Source organism: Molothrus ater, chromosome 3 (genome assembly GCF_012460135.2).
Source record: "Molothrus ater isolate BHLD 08-10-18 breed brown headed cowbird chromosome 3, BPBGC_Mater_1.1, whole genome shotgun sequence".
Taxonomy (NCBI): domain Eukaryota; kingdom Metazoa; phylum Chordata; class Aves; order Passeriformes; family Icteridae; genus Molothrus; species Molothrus ater.
Window position 1 is genome coordinate 100,134,105 of NC_050480.2, and position 17,564 is coordinate 100,151,668.

At 42.0% G+C, this 17,564-nt stretch overlaps 1 protein-coding gene across 1 annotated transcript in view; it reads left to right on the plus strand.

Moving 5' to 3' along the window:
- The first annotated feature begins 2,844 nt into the window (after positions 1–2,844).
- The window catches only part of ANKRD6 (ankyrin repeat domain 6), an 87,669-nt gene continuing 72,949 nt past the window's right edge, over positions 2,845–17,564 (plus strand). Inside the window, 2 exon segments of the mRNA XM_036380000.2 lie at positions 2,845–2,948; positions 3,292–3,424. The gene's annotated coding sequence lies outside the window, so the exon portion shown is untranslated.

The window sequence follows — 17,564 nt, forward strand, 5'->3', positions numbered from 1 at the left end:
AGGAATTAGGACTTAGGTTTGGAGCAGGATTTTTTTACCACTTGTTTTCAGCATTGTGTCTCGGGACAGCCCTGACAGCCACTAGCCTGCTGAAAACTGATGGAAAGAGGGAAAGAGCTTCCAGGTGTGTAATGGAGGAACATCTGTCTCACACACCAGCTGATCACTTATGTGCACAAAGGGCTGTTAGGTTTCAAGGCCAGCTTTGGATAGGGGGTCTTGTCCAGAAGTGTCTGTATTAGGTTTCTTTTATACAGAAAGTTATGAAACATGACCAATGAGAGAGTGAATAATTTGGATATATTAAAATACAAAATCAGGGTGTAGAAACTCAAAAAAGAGTACTGGTTGCAATGCAGCTCTTCCCACAACATTCCCACAACTGACATCAGTGACCTGACCACAGCTTCAGGTTCAAAGCCACATAGACTCCAGGCCCATTGCCAGATAGGTTTTTAGAGTAAGGCTAAAGCATTTCTGCCAATCCCTTGGCAATATAATCTGCTGTGGACTCAGGACTTGCCTCAGGACTTGCTCCTCCTCTGTCCCTTTGCCACCAGATTGTTTTCAGTTCCCTCTGCCTTTTTCTTCTTTCCCTTTTGTCAGGTCATTTGACTTTGAAGCTGGGTGCACATAATGAAACAGTGTCCAGCCCTCAGTCACAGGACTTGCAGTAAGGGCAGAGGTAAATAAGAGGTTGCATCTTTGCATATATGATATGTACAGTGATAGATGTGACTGGACTTTGTCCATGGAGAGCTGCAGTTCATAGACATTATATTCTTCCTGTGTGATTCATTTCTCTTCCCACTAGGGAAAAAAATCCAGAAGAATACAAACCCAACTGTCTGCATTAGAAAAAGTTAATTTTACTGAAGTACAGGGAATTGTCCCACTGACATCCACATAATAGGAACCTATCTGCACCTAGGTTTGCAGGGTCATGATAGGGTCTCATCCTGTTCTGTAAAGAGTGAAAATTTCCATTAAATTTCACAATGTCACATTGGTGACAGACCTGTGCCAAGAAAGCTTTTTTCTACAATGTGCTAGCATCTTGTTTCTCAGTTGTAATGATCAAACATAAAATAGTTCTGCCAACTTTTACATATATGGAGCTTCTTTAATACAGGTTAATTGTTACTCACACAAATGCTTTTATTCCTACATCAGAATTTTGAACAGTATCAAATTAAATAAAATTCACATGAAGTAAGCCCATCCTGAATATGGAAATGAGCAAACAAAATCGTAGTGTGAAGAATCACAGTGTGTTTTTATGTGTTTTAGCAACTACACTTTACCTTAAGTAATGACACCAGACTTCAGATTAATGCTGTGTCAAACCACCACATGCTGTAGTTTTGACAAAGCCTTGCTGTGATCAGGGAGGCATCAGAAGAATAAATCCAGTCAGTCAGTCAGTCAGTCAGTCAGTCAGTCTTTCCTGGGGAGCACCAAGGGTTTTGATGTGAACCTCTGGTATAACTATTGCCACAGAACGATGACTACCATAATAATTGTTTAATGACAAAGGCATAAGTAGAATAACCTGAAAAAACATTCAAAAGAATATATTCATGACATAACTAGGAAGTGCCTGTGCTACTTCAATGTTTAGTTTGTTTAGGGCATCAGTTAATTTAGAGCATTTTGAGAATGCCTTCAAGCCAGAGAAACAGCCTCTGAAAGTGATGTGCATGTGAGATCAAGCATTGTATGGGGAACAGCTGCTTGCTTTCTGTTTTCTCCTTCTTCTCCCAATCCCACTTTTATCATTTTACTCAGCCTACTCATACAAACTCCTTTCTGCTCTACCAGTGTCTACAGATGGTCCTGTCCAACTTGCTTCCCTACCAGTTTGTGAATTACTGACATTCACCCATAATTGCCCACAAAACACATGACTTGGGTGAGCAGAAGGTCCCAGTGATATGGTGATAGCTGGAGGGATGGGTGAGGCATCAAGCAGACACAGTCACCTTTCAAGGTGTTCCTCTCTGTCCTTCAGTTCAGACTTCAAAGCCCGCTGACTGGCTCCCTGCTGGAGGGAAGGGCATCTGGCCTCCCTAAAATTTGGGAAATTTTATTGTGTCCAATTCTGGGCTCCTCCATACAAGAGGGACATGTAGCTGCTATGGGTCCAATGGAGGGCAGCAAGGGTGATTGGGAGACTGAAGCATCTCTCTTATGAGGAAAGGCTGAGAGAGCTGAGCCTGGCTGCTGAAGATGTGACTCAGGGGAGACCTCATTACTGTGTATAAATATCTAAAGGGAGGTTACCAAGAAGATGGAGCCAGGCTCTTCTTGTTCTTGATGGTCTCAATATGGATATGAGGCAACAGGCACAAACTGGTGCCTGGGAAGTTCCATCTGAACATAAGGAAGAACTTATGTTCTTCTTCACAGAACTTACTGTGCGGATGACCGTGCACTGGAACAGATTTCCCAGAGAGACTCTGGAAGTTCCCTCACTGGAGGGACAAGAGCTGTCCAGACGCAGTCTTGTTCCACGTGCTTTAGGACGACCCTGGACCAGGTGACCACTGCGGTCCCTTCCAACCTGACCCACTCTGATTCTGTGGTTTTGTAGCGCTTCTGCTCCCACGCAAATTATTATGAGCTTCCATCATTAAGCTGCAAAGGAGCTTGGCTCCAGGAGAGCGGCCCGCCCGCGCGGAGCCTGGCTGCGGGCAGAGCCCTGTGTTCCTGGCCGGGGGCGGGCCCGGGCTCCGTCCCGCGGGCCGGCCGGCGGCGGGAGGCGCGCGGGTCTCTGGCGCTGCCCGCCCGCCCTCCGCGGCCGCTCGGTGTCGCCCTCGCAGCGGCCACGGCGGCGGCGGCGGCGGCGCCTCCCCCGGGGCAGCCCCGGCCCGGCGGCGGAGGCGCCGCTGGACGGGCAGAGCGGAGCCCGGCCCGGCGGGAGCGGCGCCGCTGGAGGGGCAGCGCAGGTGAGCCCCGCCGCGGCTCCGTGTGCGGCTGCGGCGGCCGGGGGAGCGCGGGGGGCCCGGGCGGGGCGGGGGCGCTCCCGGCGGGGCCGCACAGGTGATGGCGGAGGTGGCCGGGCTGTGGCGGGGCCGCAGCTGGGCGCGACCGCGGCGAAGCCAGTGCCCCCGAGCGGAGTCGTGCCAGTGTTCCCGTATTGCAGCCCGGGGAGGGACCCCCCCCCAGTCGGGCAGACACGGACCCTCCGGGATGCCGCGCAGGTACAGGAGCCTGTGTCGACGTAGGGGCTCGCTTACAGGTTTGGGGGTGAAAATGAGGAGTCGTAACGCTCTTGTTCCAACTTTTAAGGCCGCATCTGATGAGAAATGGAAATCTGGATCAAAGTCATCCTTCCTGTTGTTGACATCACCTGAAAACTCCGCTGGAAATATTTCCACTAGTTTGCTGCAAACATCGCCTCCTCCCGAGGTCTCAACACCTTGTGAGTACACACTGGCTGCTTGTTGAGCTCTGATTGTGGAAATCCATGGCTACGGCGTGTCATTGTTCTGCAGTGTTCTTTTTATTGCAAGCATTAATAAAGAGCTTATCGTGCCCTGGGGTGTTGTGTGTATTACAGCATAGGCTGTAGACAGCGCTCTGTTTTCTTAAAAAGGCATAACCTGTATCTTCATGTTTTTATAATTATATGTGAAGCGATTATTTGGGTTTCTGCTTGGTATTTCTGCAATGCACATGACCAAAAGGACATGTTGTCTGCTACTGATACATTTTGTTCGCAGGGAAAACACTGAGAGAGTTAGAAAGTAGCTTGCTAGTAGGTGGATCGCTGAATTTTTGCCCCATGAGTTGTTTAAATGAACTTAGAATGTCCTACCAATGTTAAAGGAGTAATTGGGAAGATCGGCAAGTCTGCCTCTGTCCAAAGACAGAAAAATGTAACCATGTCTTAACTCTTATGCAGCTTTGGTTAGGCATGGATCAGATCCCCTGGTAGGACTGTTTTAGTCTATGGGTTATTCTGAGGAGAATGTTATTTACTTTCTTTCAAGGTGATGTGTCAGGCTGTGCAGCTAGTTTTATAACAACTTATTTTGGCAGGCTCAAGTTTCAAGTATTGTGTAATCTTCATTCTCCAGATAGTTGGAAAACAAAGTGTTTCTGGAGATGTGTGATTACATGTAAGATCTGCAGTTGCATTGCAGACCACAAGATATGGTGTAATGACTCTCCTTCAGAACTTCATAACAATTTCTGAGCAGAAAATGCTCAAAAATAGTTAAATACACTGCATGTAGCAAAACCTGCAGTTGGGTTGCTACATAAAGTATTTACATGCCTGGTGTGTAGATGATGTATGCCTGTTTATCCATGAGGACCTATCTGCAAGGGTAAATGGGAATTGTGTAGCAGCTGTAGTAATGTCACTGCTTTTCTCCCTGTTTGTTTTTTGTTTGTTTGTTTGTTTGGTTTTGTTTGTTTGTTTGAAAATAAACTAAAAAAATTTAAGAAGGACTTTTATGGTAGTATTCAGCTGGGAAGTTTTCACTTTCCCTTGCTACTTAATATTTACCCAGACAGTGCTACCAACCTCATATAGGAGACTGGCTTTGAACACAAGAAATGAAATAACCAGTAAATGATTGGCAAAAATAAAGTGGAAACTCCCTGATCATGCAGGTGCTTTCCTTCAAGATTTTTTCACAGAGGTCCTTTCTTTTTTGAGGAACAGAAATTGTGAGAAGCTGTCTGCACTAGTGGGGCTCCCATGTTGGCTGATGTGATGTAGTTCCAGCACCAGGCTCAGCATCTTGCCCTGTTCAGGTGGCATGTTCTGGAGTTCAGATTATCAAATTTACCATGTTCTTGGACTAGATGAGATGAATGATACCTGAGTAAATCAGGTGCTTGTAGGGTGTGGTGGTGAGCAATTGAGCCTCAAGCTGCATTTCTCCATGTGTCTTTAGCTTCACCTCTGTTTGACTTTGCCAGTGAGTCATGTTGTGATGTAAAAGACCTTACTGTCCTTTACTCACTAAATCTGTATAACAGGATGAACAATGCTTATTGGTTTGGATAGGTGGTGTACCAATGAACATTTTTAAAGCACTTCCAGGTTCTTAAATTAATTATACTGACATCTATATTTATTCTCATTAGTTTCAGATGTGCACTTTCTCTTTTTCCCTCAACAGTTAGGACTTCGGATGAACTTGCAGAGAACTCACAGTTGTATCTTTTTATAGAGATATATCAGTACAACAGGTCCCTGGAAGTATTTTATTTAAAACCACAATGAGGTGCCATATTTTATTGGCAAGATTGATATAGGGAGATATTTGTCAAAGACATAAATTGATTGAAATTGCTTTGGGCAAATAAAAATTTGAAATAAGTGTTTTTAGTTCCTTTTGTTTATTCAGGAACTAAATATGTGACTTTAATGATCCAGCCAAAAATAGAAGGTGCAGAACTGCACTTCAGAAAGACCTTAATTCATAACAGCAAGGGGCTAATTTTCTTCCCTGTCTCCTATCCAGCTATTTTGATCCTAAAAATATCCAGAATAGTTTCTGAAGTACAATACTAGAAATATTCTTGCATACCATTGCTAACTTGTGAACCCTTTAGAATAGCTTAGTTACTTGGCTACTCCACTCCCTGTTAGCAGGTGCTGCTGGAGAATAGTTTGTTACAGTTCATTGACAGCAGTTGTGAGAATAGTGAAATCCTGAAATACCCCATATCTTGCTCTGACCTGTCACTGAATTATGTGTACTGGTCTCTTTCCTTTTGTTTGTATTTGGTTTATCTCATGCTGCCATTCAGAAGACTGCTGGATTTGTGAAGGCAGATGTTCCAAATTTAGGAAGAGTCAGAATAAATATGTGGAGTTCTTATTTTTTGCAAAGCCTTCAAACACATGAGTGTTGGGATGTTCCCTGTGCCTGGGATGTTCTCTGTGTGTTGCTTCCTTTGGCAGGTAGTGGATGACACAATGATGCTTTGTATTCAAAGCTGCTGGTTTGGCCAGACAGGTATTTTTCTTGTTTTCTGGAAAACACTGAGGTCGAGTTGGAGACGTGAAGGTGTTGAGAGTGAAGCAGGAAGGATACTGTTGGTGTGCAGTAGTTTGATACCAAGGTCAAGAATGCTATCAAAAAAACCAATGATGAAATGAGTGTCAATTTAGGACACATTTTTAGAGGTGTGTGATAAATGAAGCATTAAGGCTGCACAGGACTTTGAGGCAAAAGCAATCTAGTTTATTACCACTAACAGTTAGTTGGGTATATCCTGTTGCCATAAATCAATCCCCACTGGATGGCCTAATGGATACAGTACAACAGCTTGAATTCTTGCATTATCCAGATGTGGAGAGGTTGTCTTGGTAGCCTCAGTGATGTACTTCTGATGGAATACCAAATGCACAGGTAACTCATGATACAATGCAGGACTGTAGATTGCTGGCTTGCTCTTGCATGGTTTTACTTTTGATCTTTTGACAGAGATCCTGCTATGTATCAAATGTAATTAAAGATTCTTGGAATGAACAGGAAGATGATTTTTTCAGCCAGCACTCGTGTGTGCCTGCTGTCTCCTCTGTGGCTCTCTCCTTCCCACTCCCCACACCCAGTGCTGCTCCTCCAAACCCTAGTGCATCTCAGCCAAGCCACAGCCATGAGGGGGAATCTGGCTGTGATTAGGGATGGGATTTGGGCACATCTGTGGCAAATGGTGGATCTATCTGATGGCAAGTGGTGGGAGTATCTGGTGTAGATGCCGGCTAGATGGAGCATACTGGGGCTACAGGGTAGCTGGGGTGTGATGTGCTGAGCACAGATACCCTAGTGGAATTGCCTGAAGGAAAAATTATATACTCCTATGCCAGAAAAGCCTAGGCTTTTTAATCTTATGTCATGATCAAAAGCATTTTTGGAGTATTCTTCAAATCATTAAATCATACCTCCTTCAAATACTGGATTTAAATAAGCTTCTTCTAACAGCTTATGCTTCTCTCTCATGCTTTGCCACCTTCCCCACCTAAACACCACCCACTTTGACAAGTGACCACTGAAGATACAGGTTTTGTGTGCATGTCTTGGCATGCTGTTGGACAAAAGCATTTTCATTTGCATTATGGAAAATGCATTTGGAATAGATGAAAATTAGTTCCTTAAGGGTATGCATCTTCATTGTGTCTGCATTGCAGTGGGATAATTCCTTTTCCACTTTGACATGCCAATTGCTTTAAGCCAGTCAGGAGTATTTTCTGTTGGTTTTAACAGCATCTGCAATGTGACATCTTGGGAAGATCTGTTGCTAGGTCTATTTATATTGTGCCAATACACTTCTGAGTTAAAGTGCCCTAAATTGTCTCAGTTGGGACAGTCACTGAGGAAAAGTGCCAGCCTTATAAAATAAGAAAGGCGCCATGAATGTATGGTAATTATATATGAGCTTAATATTTGAGTAACATTTTAATAGTGTTCACAGTGAATCATTTTAGGTATGATTTACTTCTACTCAGTTTGATGTCTGTCTGTGCAACAGATGCAGAAATTGCAGCTGTTTCAGAGTCTTGGGCAGGATGTGATCTTTTCACTGTTATCATTACTGTTCCAAATAATTGCACTAATAACTGCCAGGCAGATTTGTTGCTTAACTCAGTATTTAGTATTTTGTAAAGCTTACATATGAGTAATTTTCCTTCATTTTCTGTCTGAGCACTTTTGGGATTTGGCTATGTCTGGCTGAAGTCTTTCAAGAGGATTATGGGATGGAGGGAAGGGGGGGGTGTCTTTCTTCTGGCTGCAAAATTATCTGCCTGACATCTACAGTTTTCATTGATGTTATTGTTCTGGTTTGAATCCAGATTTTAAAAGTGGAGCATTTTCTTATCATTTTTTTTCTAGACTTTGCAACAGCTCCTGAATTCTTGCAAGTATATGGTGGTGTTTTTTCACAGCTTCTGGATAAAATCTGACCATACTCTTTCAATGTGCTCTTTTTTATTATTATTATTTTTAAGTTTATGGTGGTTTTTACTGTTTATTTTTAAGCTTATGGGGTAAGTATTGCTATGAATGGCAGACTCAGGTGTGGAGTAAGCTTAAACATGAGTTTGAAGTATGGTATTTTATTAATGAACAGTCTGCTACCAAGTTGGATTCCCTTCTTTCTCTGTAAGACTACACTTAATCAGTTTGAAAGAGACAGATTTTAAGAAACCCTGACCTGGCATGCACTGGGTGAGGCTGTCATCCATTTCACTTATTGCCTGGTGTCTTGACAGACAAGTGGAGGTGCCCTGCAGGCGAGCAGCTTCGTTGCCAGCATGCCTGATAAAGCAGAACTGGATTTGGGGATGAGTGAGGACAGCTCAGTAAAGAGAGGGTGTTGATCTTGGCTGCCTTAGTTGCTGCTAGCCTCAAAATAAGCAGGATCAAATTTAATTTATTTAAATTCTAATAATGTAAAGAGTTTTCAAAAACTTCAAAAACTACCAAGTGACATAGATGCTTTTGACATAGTTGGAATAACAGAGTGCCTAACCTTAGCAGCTTCTCTGTGTGACCATTTTTTACAAATCATACTTTGGTTGAAGGCAGTGAGAGGTGGATATCTCTTGCTGACTAGGACAGGACTGTCTGGCTGGGGAGATTTCCTTCAGCTCTTCCATCATTGTGGCCAGGAGCTGAGCAAGTCCAATGGCTGCAGGAATGATGAGCCTGGCTTGGAGGTGTGGGTGGATGGTGTCATGGTCAGCCTGGCCAATTCTCATCTCTAGGTTGGCTGTGTTTCATTTACAGGGAGAGATGACACATTATCTCTTTAATGCCTTTCACTCCTGTAGGGCATCCATATCAGTGACTCTGTCAAACTGAGGAGGGAACATGAGTGAATGGGAAACAGCCTGAGAAAATCAGAGAAGAAAGAACAAATGACAAACATAGCTTGAAAGTTGCTATTTGATAAGAAGAGCTATTTCTTCTCACTTGTTTTGAGCTTGAAATATGCTGGTTTAATCTGATGTCTTCTAGTATTTCTCCAACCTGATTTTCTTCTACTTCATTATCCTACCTTTAATTGACTTATGTTCTCCTTCCTGGAAACTTTTCTAGTTTTGCTAAACTTTTTTAAAGAGGAGAAGGCCAGACTTACAACCCACTGTCAATCCAGGATTTCATTCCTGAATCATCCCAAGCCCATCATTATGCATATGAAGTTGAGGTGTTTTTTCCCAGCCCAAATACCAGACTGTGTTTTAAATGGTATTGAAATCTACCAGCCCTTTTTAACAGTTGTAATCTTTCCCTGTTCCCTTGTGATTCATTAGTGGGTGTAATGACCACAATATATGCTTAATGCAGATGGCTGCAGGCTTAGTGTTCTTCTCTTGGGAAGACTGACCTTGTACTGTTTATTTCCTGTCTCACTGGTTCTCTATACAGATGAGGACTTTTCCTGTTATCCCATGACTGCCTAGTTTTTATAATACTGGGACTTTTTTTATGCGTTTGTTTGGGTTTTTTTTTCCCCTTTTAAGCAGCCTTCTTTCCTTTGGAGGGAATCTTTGGGGATTGGACATGAGTTATTGGGAAATAACTTCACATCAGTGCAAGTGTGTCAGCAGGCTATGTGTACACTCACCACAAATGTGAAGCAGTTTAACTTAAACATCTGTCTTGTGTCCAAATAATCAACATTCAGCTCCATCTAATTTATATTGCAGTCACATCCCAGCTTGCTTCATAAAATTTTAAGTTTCAGTATTCTGTTTGGGATTTAGTTTTGGTTAAAGAGAACCTGCGTGTATTACAGTAACTCATTTCTGCTTCTCATTCTTCCTACTTGTCAGAACAGGTTGACTGTTTCTATATTTAGCTCTGCTTTGTTTATTCATCCTTTCTCAATAAGAATTTTACACTTTGTTTACCTGGAGCAAGATGGGTCCTAATGTGAAAGTGAATGGCTGAATTAAAAGAGGGGTGTGAATGTTTGCACTAAGTAGTGTGCCATATCAATAAATCAAAGCAGAATTTGCAGGCATAAGCTCTGAACTGAAAAAAACCCTAATATTTTAAGAAATTGTTCCCAGATTCTTTCCCAGTCTCCATACAAGAGTATTTTAGGTCGAGAAAAACAAACCCAATTATTTTTCTGCCTCCTTTCTGTTCCCTTTATCCTTGCCCACCAACACATGGTTGAGAAGTTTAAAGCAAACTTCTGGGTTCCATATTCTTTCAGAGAATTTAGCCTTTCATGTCTATAACTGCAGACATACAAATGAGGAGGATGCTGCTGCTTCATTTACTAGAACTGTGCCAGTTTTTCTTCTTTTTGTTTGTAATCCTGAAAGTAGGATACATGGTATGGAAGACAGAAACATATTCAAAATCAAGTTTACAGAACTTGAATACATGTATTTACAGCTTCTAAGAATGACTTTTTGGAAAAGTTGTAATAATATGAATTAGCTTACATATCATATGTGGGTATGTACATGCAGCAAATGTCTGCATATACTTAGATGGGGTGAGCTGGTTTTGGTGAGTAGACACACCAAGAAAACAGGTAAGGGTGCATTCAGAAGAACTGAGCACAGCACTTGAAAGAAAAAAACAAACCAACATTTTAAAGGTTTATTTGTTCTCCTCACAATTTTAAATTAAGACTCTCTCCTTGATTAGGCTAAAATAAGTGTTGAGCTACTCAGGAGGCTGTGGTGTAAAGCTAGTTTTGTCTGGGACCCATTCTCAGTCTTTCCCAGACATGGAATAAAGAGTGTCAGTGAAATGGAGAACTTGCTCTGTGTTTCAGTCCTGTGTAACTCTCATGAAACACAGGATACTCTGCCTTGGTAGAAAAAGCACTAAATGTGCTTTTCAAGTAAGCTAAGCCAGGGAAGGTTATCAGAGGAGAGTGACACCATGATGGAATTTCTCAGAACATTAGTAAATATGTGCTACAGTGTTTCACACTAAGATGAAGGATTTTTCTGTCATTCTATGGAGCTGTATACTTGTCATCTTCCCCAAAGTACTGAGATTTTGGAAAGCATTAACTATATAGGCAGTGTCTTAGTTTGATGGTTATCAATAAAGTCACATTGTAAGTTTTAATATGGCTGCAAGCAGCTGTTGTATGTCTGTCCTTTTTGCCTGTAAAAAGCAAACTGACCTTCAGTTGATCAGTTGTCATTATTCAGATTTTGAGAATGAGTATCCACTCTTCTGCTAACAAAAGTTTTTAATGGTTTGTCTATGTTAAGCTTAGCTCAAAATACAAATGGTGTTTCAGGGAAAACAGAGTCAGGCAAAAGTGTAAGGCAAAAGTTAGCAGATTTTACCAAGTACCATTTGAAAATCACTTCCCTTCTGCTCTACAAGTGGGATTTTCAGGCCTTGCTTAATTAAGGATCAAGAATAAAGTGATACTGAAATAATGACTATTTTAAAAATTCCCGTGATTTGTACTCAAATAACAGTATGGTCCACAGAGAGGTAATTATCAACAAATTGGGTGTAGCAAAATTATAATTAATTTAATGTATTACATCTTGGAAGGGTAGAACTGAAAAACAAAACCTTCAAGTAGGTTTTGCATTATTAGCTAGTTTAAAGATGGTTGCTTATTATCCTGTTCTTTTAAAATTTTATGTTGTATTTTGTATCAGTAATGCTGGATCAAAACCTGATTTCCCTGCTTCTGTGGCTGATCTCATTCAGTTCCATGACTGTTTATGTGAATAAGACTCAAAGAATGTGGCTTTGTATGAAAAATATCCTCCCAGAGGGAGTTGTAGTAGGCTCACACTTAATATAAAGGGAAAAAAGACAGAAGTGAATGTTTATGTTTCATTGTCTTGTTGTACAATGATTTTCAGTGAAGTTTCATATTCCGTGAAATTAAATCTGTAGCCAAGATAATATGATATTGGACAATTTTTATAATTCAGCATGCAGGTCTGTGCTGTTGAAACCAAAGGCCTGAGTGTTTTTAGGTGCAGATAGCCTGCCTTAAAGAACGTGTTGCCAAAGAAGTTGCAGTGCATTTTCGATAATGTTGAGCAGAGGGATAATTGTGTGCTCTGCATGGTGTGTTACAGTCATAGGAGTAGTTAACAAGATAAAGAAAATCTCAGCTTTCTCTCTGTTTACAAAACTGGCCTTTCTGGAAGGACTGGAAAACAAGAATACAAATATATAATCTGCTTGCCTTCTCTTTCTACCCCTCCTTTTGCCTCCCTGTGTTGAGCCAAAAGTAAATGGGAAGAGTAACTGTAAGAAAACAGCACTAGAGTCAGTCCTCCTCTTCCTTAGTTTTCTATCCCTGTTTTATACCTCACTGGAGCTGGTGGTTGTGAGGCAACTGCAGCTCCCCTGCTCCCCTGATTAGGTGTGATTCAGTCCTGTAGTGCCAGGAGAGAGCAGAACTCCTCTGTTAACTCCTCCTTACTCACACTGCAGAACCAGCAAATCCAGAGATGGAGCAGCAGAGCTCAGGAGTGAAGTTTGATCCTGTCTGCACTCAAACACCAATGTGTGCTTCTACCATATTAGGCCACTCCTGTGATTGTAAGGTAATGAGGATATCCTTGACCCTTTTACCATTTAATTTTCCCATTTTCTTTCCATTCTGTGCCACTTCTAAAAGCTCTGCATTGTTCCCCAATTTCATCTTCCCCCCTCTTTTGTCCCAGTACTTTCTTATCATTGATTAGAGAATAATCTGATTTTCTTTGATCTGTTCCTCATTTCCTACAAATCTCCTGTTGTTTTGCTAGTTGTGCTCCTAACAGTGGTTAATAAGTGCTGAATCAACACTTAGAACCCAAAAGAGATGTGAATAGAGCAAAAGGTTTTTTGACAATCCTTTAAGAAAGAATTTGTGAGAGAATGAAAAAGAATATGTGTCCCTCTTCCATACCTTTCCAGGCCATCTTTATAGATCAGTTTGGTCATGACACATCTTCCAAGGCTTTTTAAAGGCTTTATGTTCAGTATTTTCTTCCTCATCCTATCCTCTAGCCTTTACCTGTCTCAATTTGCAATCTTATTTTTTCTGCTTTCACTTCAACTCTAGTATTGTTTTGGGTCTTGGGGCATGTTTTTCCACCTCTGACTGCTTTCAGCTCTCTCTGTTCCAACATCAGTAGCTTATGGGCTTTTCTGGTTGCACTTCTGGCTTTGCTAGGCTTCCAGTCCTTATCAGTGTGCTGTTTTTTTGATAACAACTGACCACTGTGTTTCTTGGTAGGAGTGATGGTTAAGGAATATCTATTTCTGTCTTACTGGACAGGAACTGCCACCTTCTTGAGATTTCTATTGTGTTTTTCCTGTATGTTGTAAAAGTGAAAATGGAATCTCTTTCAAAAGGGTATCCTCAAATACACGAGGCACAGGGGTGCTGAGCTTCATAAGGGTAGGGAAGGAGATGGCCATGAGGAAAATCCTGCATGTTTCTGGGAAGATGGTCCAGGAATATGATGTCCCTCTAGCATGATCCTGCTCCTCTCTGTTTCTCTGTCATCAGGTTTGGGATTTTTTTTGCTTCTTATTTCTCTTTAGGACCTGGGTAGCCTTTGTGGGCAGATAATGTAAAATGATCTCCATGTCTTAACACAATCTTGTATGAGCTGGCCCCTTGTAGAGTATGAAGGAGACTCAGATATGCTGAGATTTCAGAATATTCATTAACTATAAAGCAGATACACTGACCTGCATGATCCTTTTCAGTACTCAGAATAGACCAAAGCATCTATTTTGACTGAAGACAAATAAAAAACCTAAGGAGAATGAAATGGATGCAACAAATAGCATCATCCTCCATGGTTCCTGTTAGTGGCTGACCAAGGAGGTGCTTGTACTAAGGGATCTTGGCTTTACCAAGGTGCTGTAGGTAAGCCCATGTAGTAACACATTTCCAGGTTTTCCTTTCTTTCAGCCTGTGGGAAATATCCACAAGCATTAAGAGGCTGAGTGCCTTTAAAGCCAGTTGCAGTTCCCAGAGAGATGGCTTCCACTGCAGGGCTGCTCCTTTGGGTTCCTGCAGTGCCTGGGAGCACCCAGGGGAAAGGAGGGGGATCAGGGGGCAGTGAAGGGGAGTGGGGGTCATTTGTGTTCACCTTGCACTCTCAGCTCTCTGTACCTGAAACAAGTACGAGTATTTCTGGATTATGAGCCTGTGACTTCTTGTGTGCAGCCATGAGAGCAGAGTCTTCCCTGGGAGCTGAGGTTTCTGTCCTACAGGAGGAGAAGCTTTTAAGAAATGCAGTCTCTCTAGCATAGTTTCTTGAAACACCTAAAATTATATTAGTGGTGATCCTTTGAATCTGTACAAAGAGCCTGCTGGTGTAGGAGATTTTTATTTTACCTGGTTGGGTGTTGCATTTCAGTGCAGCAGATGGCATGTGTGTGACAGGTGCCCTTTGGTAAGAGAGTAAACACAGCAAGAAATACGCCCCAAACCCCTGGCATTTTCTTAGGCCTTTTATAACATCAAAGCACCCTTGTGCAATGCTCATTTCAGTCACCTGATGCAAGAGCCAAGGTTTTGTGATAGCTGCTTTCTTCTGTTGTTCCTGTGTTAGTACAGCTGGCAAGATTCTCAAGATACAGAGAAGAGCAATGTGAAATTCAAGGTGAGATGTGTTAACTGAGCCATAGCCTGAGCTGAGAGAGATTAACTTCAGTTACTTGTCCTGGAAGTATTTTGTGTTGATGCATAGGTTTTTAAAATTAGCTGAGATCCTAGTTTGCAATGTAAGTAGGATAGGATGGAAACGTGATTTTGTTTATTTTGGGCTTGGTGGGGAGGCATTCCTCATGAATCAAATGCTGAGTTGAGACTATTGCTCTGCATGGCTTGCACAGAACAAATGAAGGAGGACATTTGGGAACTGGGCAGCTGTTCAGTTGGGTTGGAACAAAAGAGCCCTGAGGCAGGGAATCACTTTTGTTATCTGACTGAAATTCCCACCAGTGAATTTCTGCATGGAGTGAGGAAGAGTCTTCTGCAGAACTTGCAAAGAATTTAGCAAGTAATAAAGACAGCACAGAGGGTGCCCACAATCCACTGAGAGATCCTTCAGCTCCATGTCTGCCAATGGTCCAGGCAAGAGGATCAGAATTTCCATTGTTTTGTTTACATTACCTGTTTGGAGATTACTCACAAACATCACCTATACAGATACAACTGTGAAGGGCAGCTTGACCTTGTTGTATTACAACTTTTTAGGGGAATTTTGATTACTTTTTGCAGATACTGTTTCTTATGGTAGCCTTCCTTCCAGAATAACTTAGGGAAAGTCTGTGTCTGTGTGGTATCAAACTGTCTCTGACTTTGATAATGGTGAGTGCATTAAAGATCAAAGTCTTATTTCTGTGGAGAATCAAGTCCCTGGTCTGGTCCCCCAAGTCCAGAACCTGCTCTATTGGTATGGCATATCCCTTTGGTCAGTTCAGGTCAGCTGTCCTGGCCATGCTCCCTCCTGGCTTCTTGTGCCCCTCCTCACTGGCAGAGCAGGAGACCCTGAAAGGGCCTGGACTCAGGGTAAGCACTGCTGAGCCACAACTGAAACAGCAGTGTGTTACCAACATTGTTCTTACACTAAATCCAAAACACAGCAATGAACCAGCTACTAAGAAAATTGGCTCTGTCCCAGCTAAGACCAGGACAAGGAGAAGGTGTAACAAGAGTAGGCAGGGTGTGAAATGGACTGGTGCAGCTGAAGGCTTTGTGCAGATACTTCTTCAAACCAATATTATTCAAACCAATGTCAGGACTGTCTTCAGACTGCGTTTGCATAAACTAAACTTACTCTTGAATTCTCATTTTGTAGTGTCTGAGTCAGCAAATGTGTCCTACTACTGTATTCAGCCCAGTATGTTTTAATGAAAAAATGGTCTTGTACCAAAACTGCTGCTGTCATTATTGTGCAGTCTGTCCCAGCATGTGGCTTTTCTCAAGTGTAACTCTCCTTCTTCCCCCAAAATCTACAATTGTGAAAGTCCTACTGGCCTGCCACCACAGGTCTGCAAAGAACCCAAGGGCATTTTGAATGAGAATTGCTTTAGAATTCCTGCTTGATTTATGAGCTAAAGAAAAAAATAATCACAGAAACATTATCCTCTTACCTGTTAAATTTTTTTTCTTCAGCTTTATGGTGATAACAGCTTAACTTTTTGCAAATGGAATAACCAAATGTTTACCTGTTTTCCGCTTAGAAATATAGACGGTCTTTGCTTAAATGCAAGACAACTTGAGAGAAAAGGAAATGGAATTGTAAAGGACTAGAGGTCTTTGTTCTAAATTGTGGAATAAATAGACATTCAGGGCCTCAGAATTGGATGTTGGCTGAATTTTTATCCCATAACTTGTCTTTGAGAAATAATGCTGAAAATTTTTTTAGCAGTTTACTGTACTTTTCTAAGGAGATTTTTGTAACTTGTACAAAGTGAGACAAACATGGCAGCAGGTCTTTGCTTTTGGTTTCCTCTCATCAGCCCACCAGTGTTAATGTATGCACCTCCTTCTTTCTTTTGATCAAGACTACGTGACAGCCACAGAAACAAAGCAAGTACATTCATTCTGCACTATTTATATTTATGCATTCATAATCATAATTCATAAGCATGTTCACAGGTATAGAAATCTACTCCAGCCCATGCTGAGGTCACCAATTACAACAGGTGCCCTAAGTCTTATCAGCATCTTCACTGCCTTTCAGAAAGTGCCAAACCTGTTCTCATTTATGCTGCACTCAGCCACTAGATGTAATTTCTCACTATTCAGTAACACCTCCCTCTCCTTCCCCCCCCCTAAAAAAAAAAAAAAAAGCTTGACTCCCAACATTCCTCTCATGTCTTACAAATATGTGTGAAAGTCTGTGGCAAGAAGCTGACTCTGTTCCTCCCCACTAGCCAGTCCTCTTCTGCTGCCTTGTATGCTTGTGTCTTCCAGTGCTTATTCCTGTAGTTCAGGTGCTGGAGGAGGTGTGTGCTGTGGTTTTAAACACCCTTGAGTGCAAGTCCTGTGCAGCATTAGCATAGGCAAGTGGTATGAGAGAACACAGAGGCAAGGGGTACTCCTGGATATTTGGGTTTGGTTTTCCACGGCTTTTATGTAAAAAGGAAATTAAACATGAAAAACCGTAAGAAGAGAATGCTGTGGTGTAAACCTTAAGGGCATCATTGAGTATTTGCTGCTGTGTGGGAGAGGTGGCCTGTGTGGTGCACAGGACAGGCAGTGGCTGGGCAAGGCTCTGGAGAGGTAAGAGTGCACTTTTGTGTGGAAGCCATGACCTGGAACCCAAAGCAGGCTCGCACCATGGGAGAAACGCTCGACTAATTCTGGCAGTTCCTGCTCTCTCTATGATTTGCTTTGCAGCTTTACTGTTCATTAACTCCTCCTTGGTGTTACATTAATCCAGGGCAAACAAGTTCCTTAGGTTTCTTGTTGCACTCCCAAACAAACACATTCATCAAAACTAGGATAACTTTCTGCACATACCTGACTTTTGCTGTGTTGTTTTGCATGCACTGACACTGCACACAAGTCTGAAAAATATGTTTTCTTGTTTTAATACCTCTGTAAGTACTACACTGAGGGGTTAG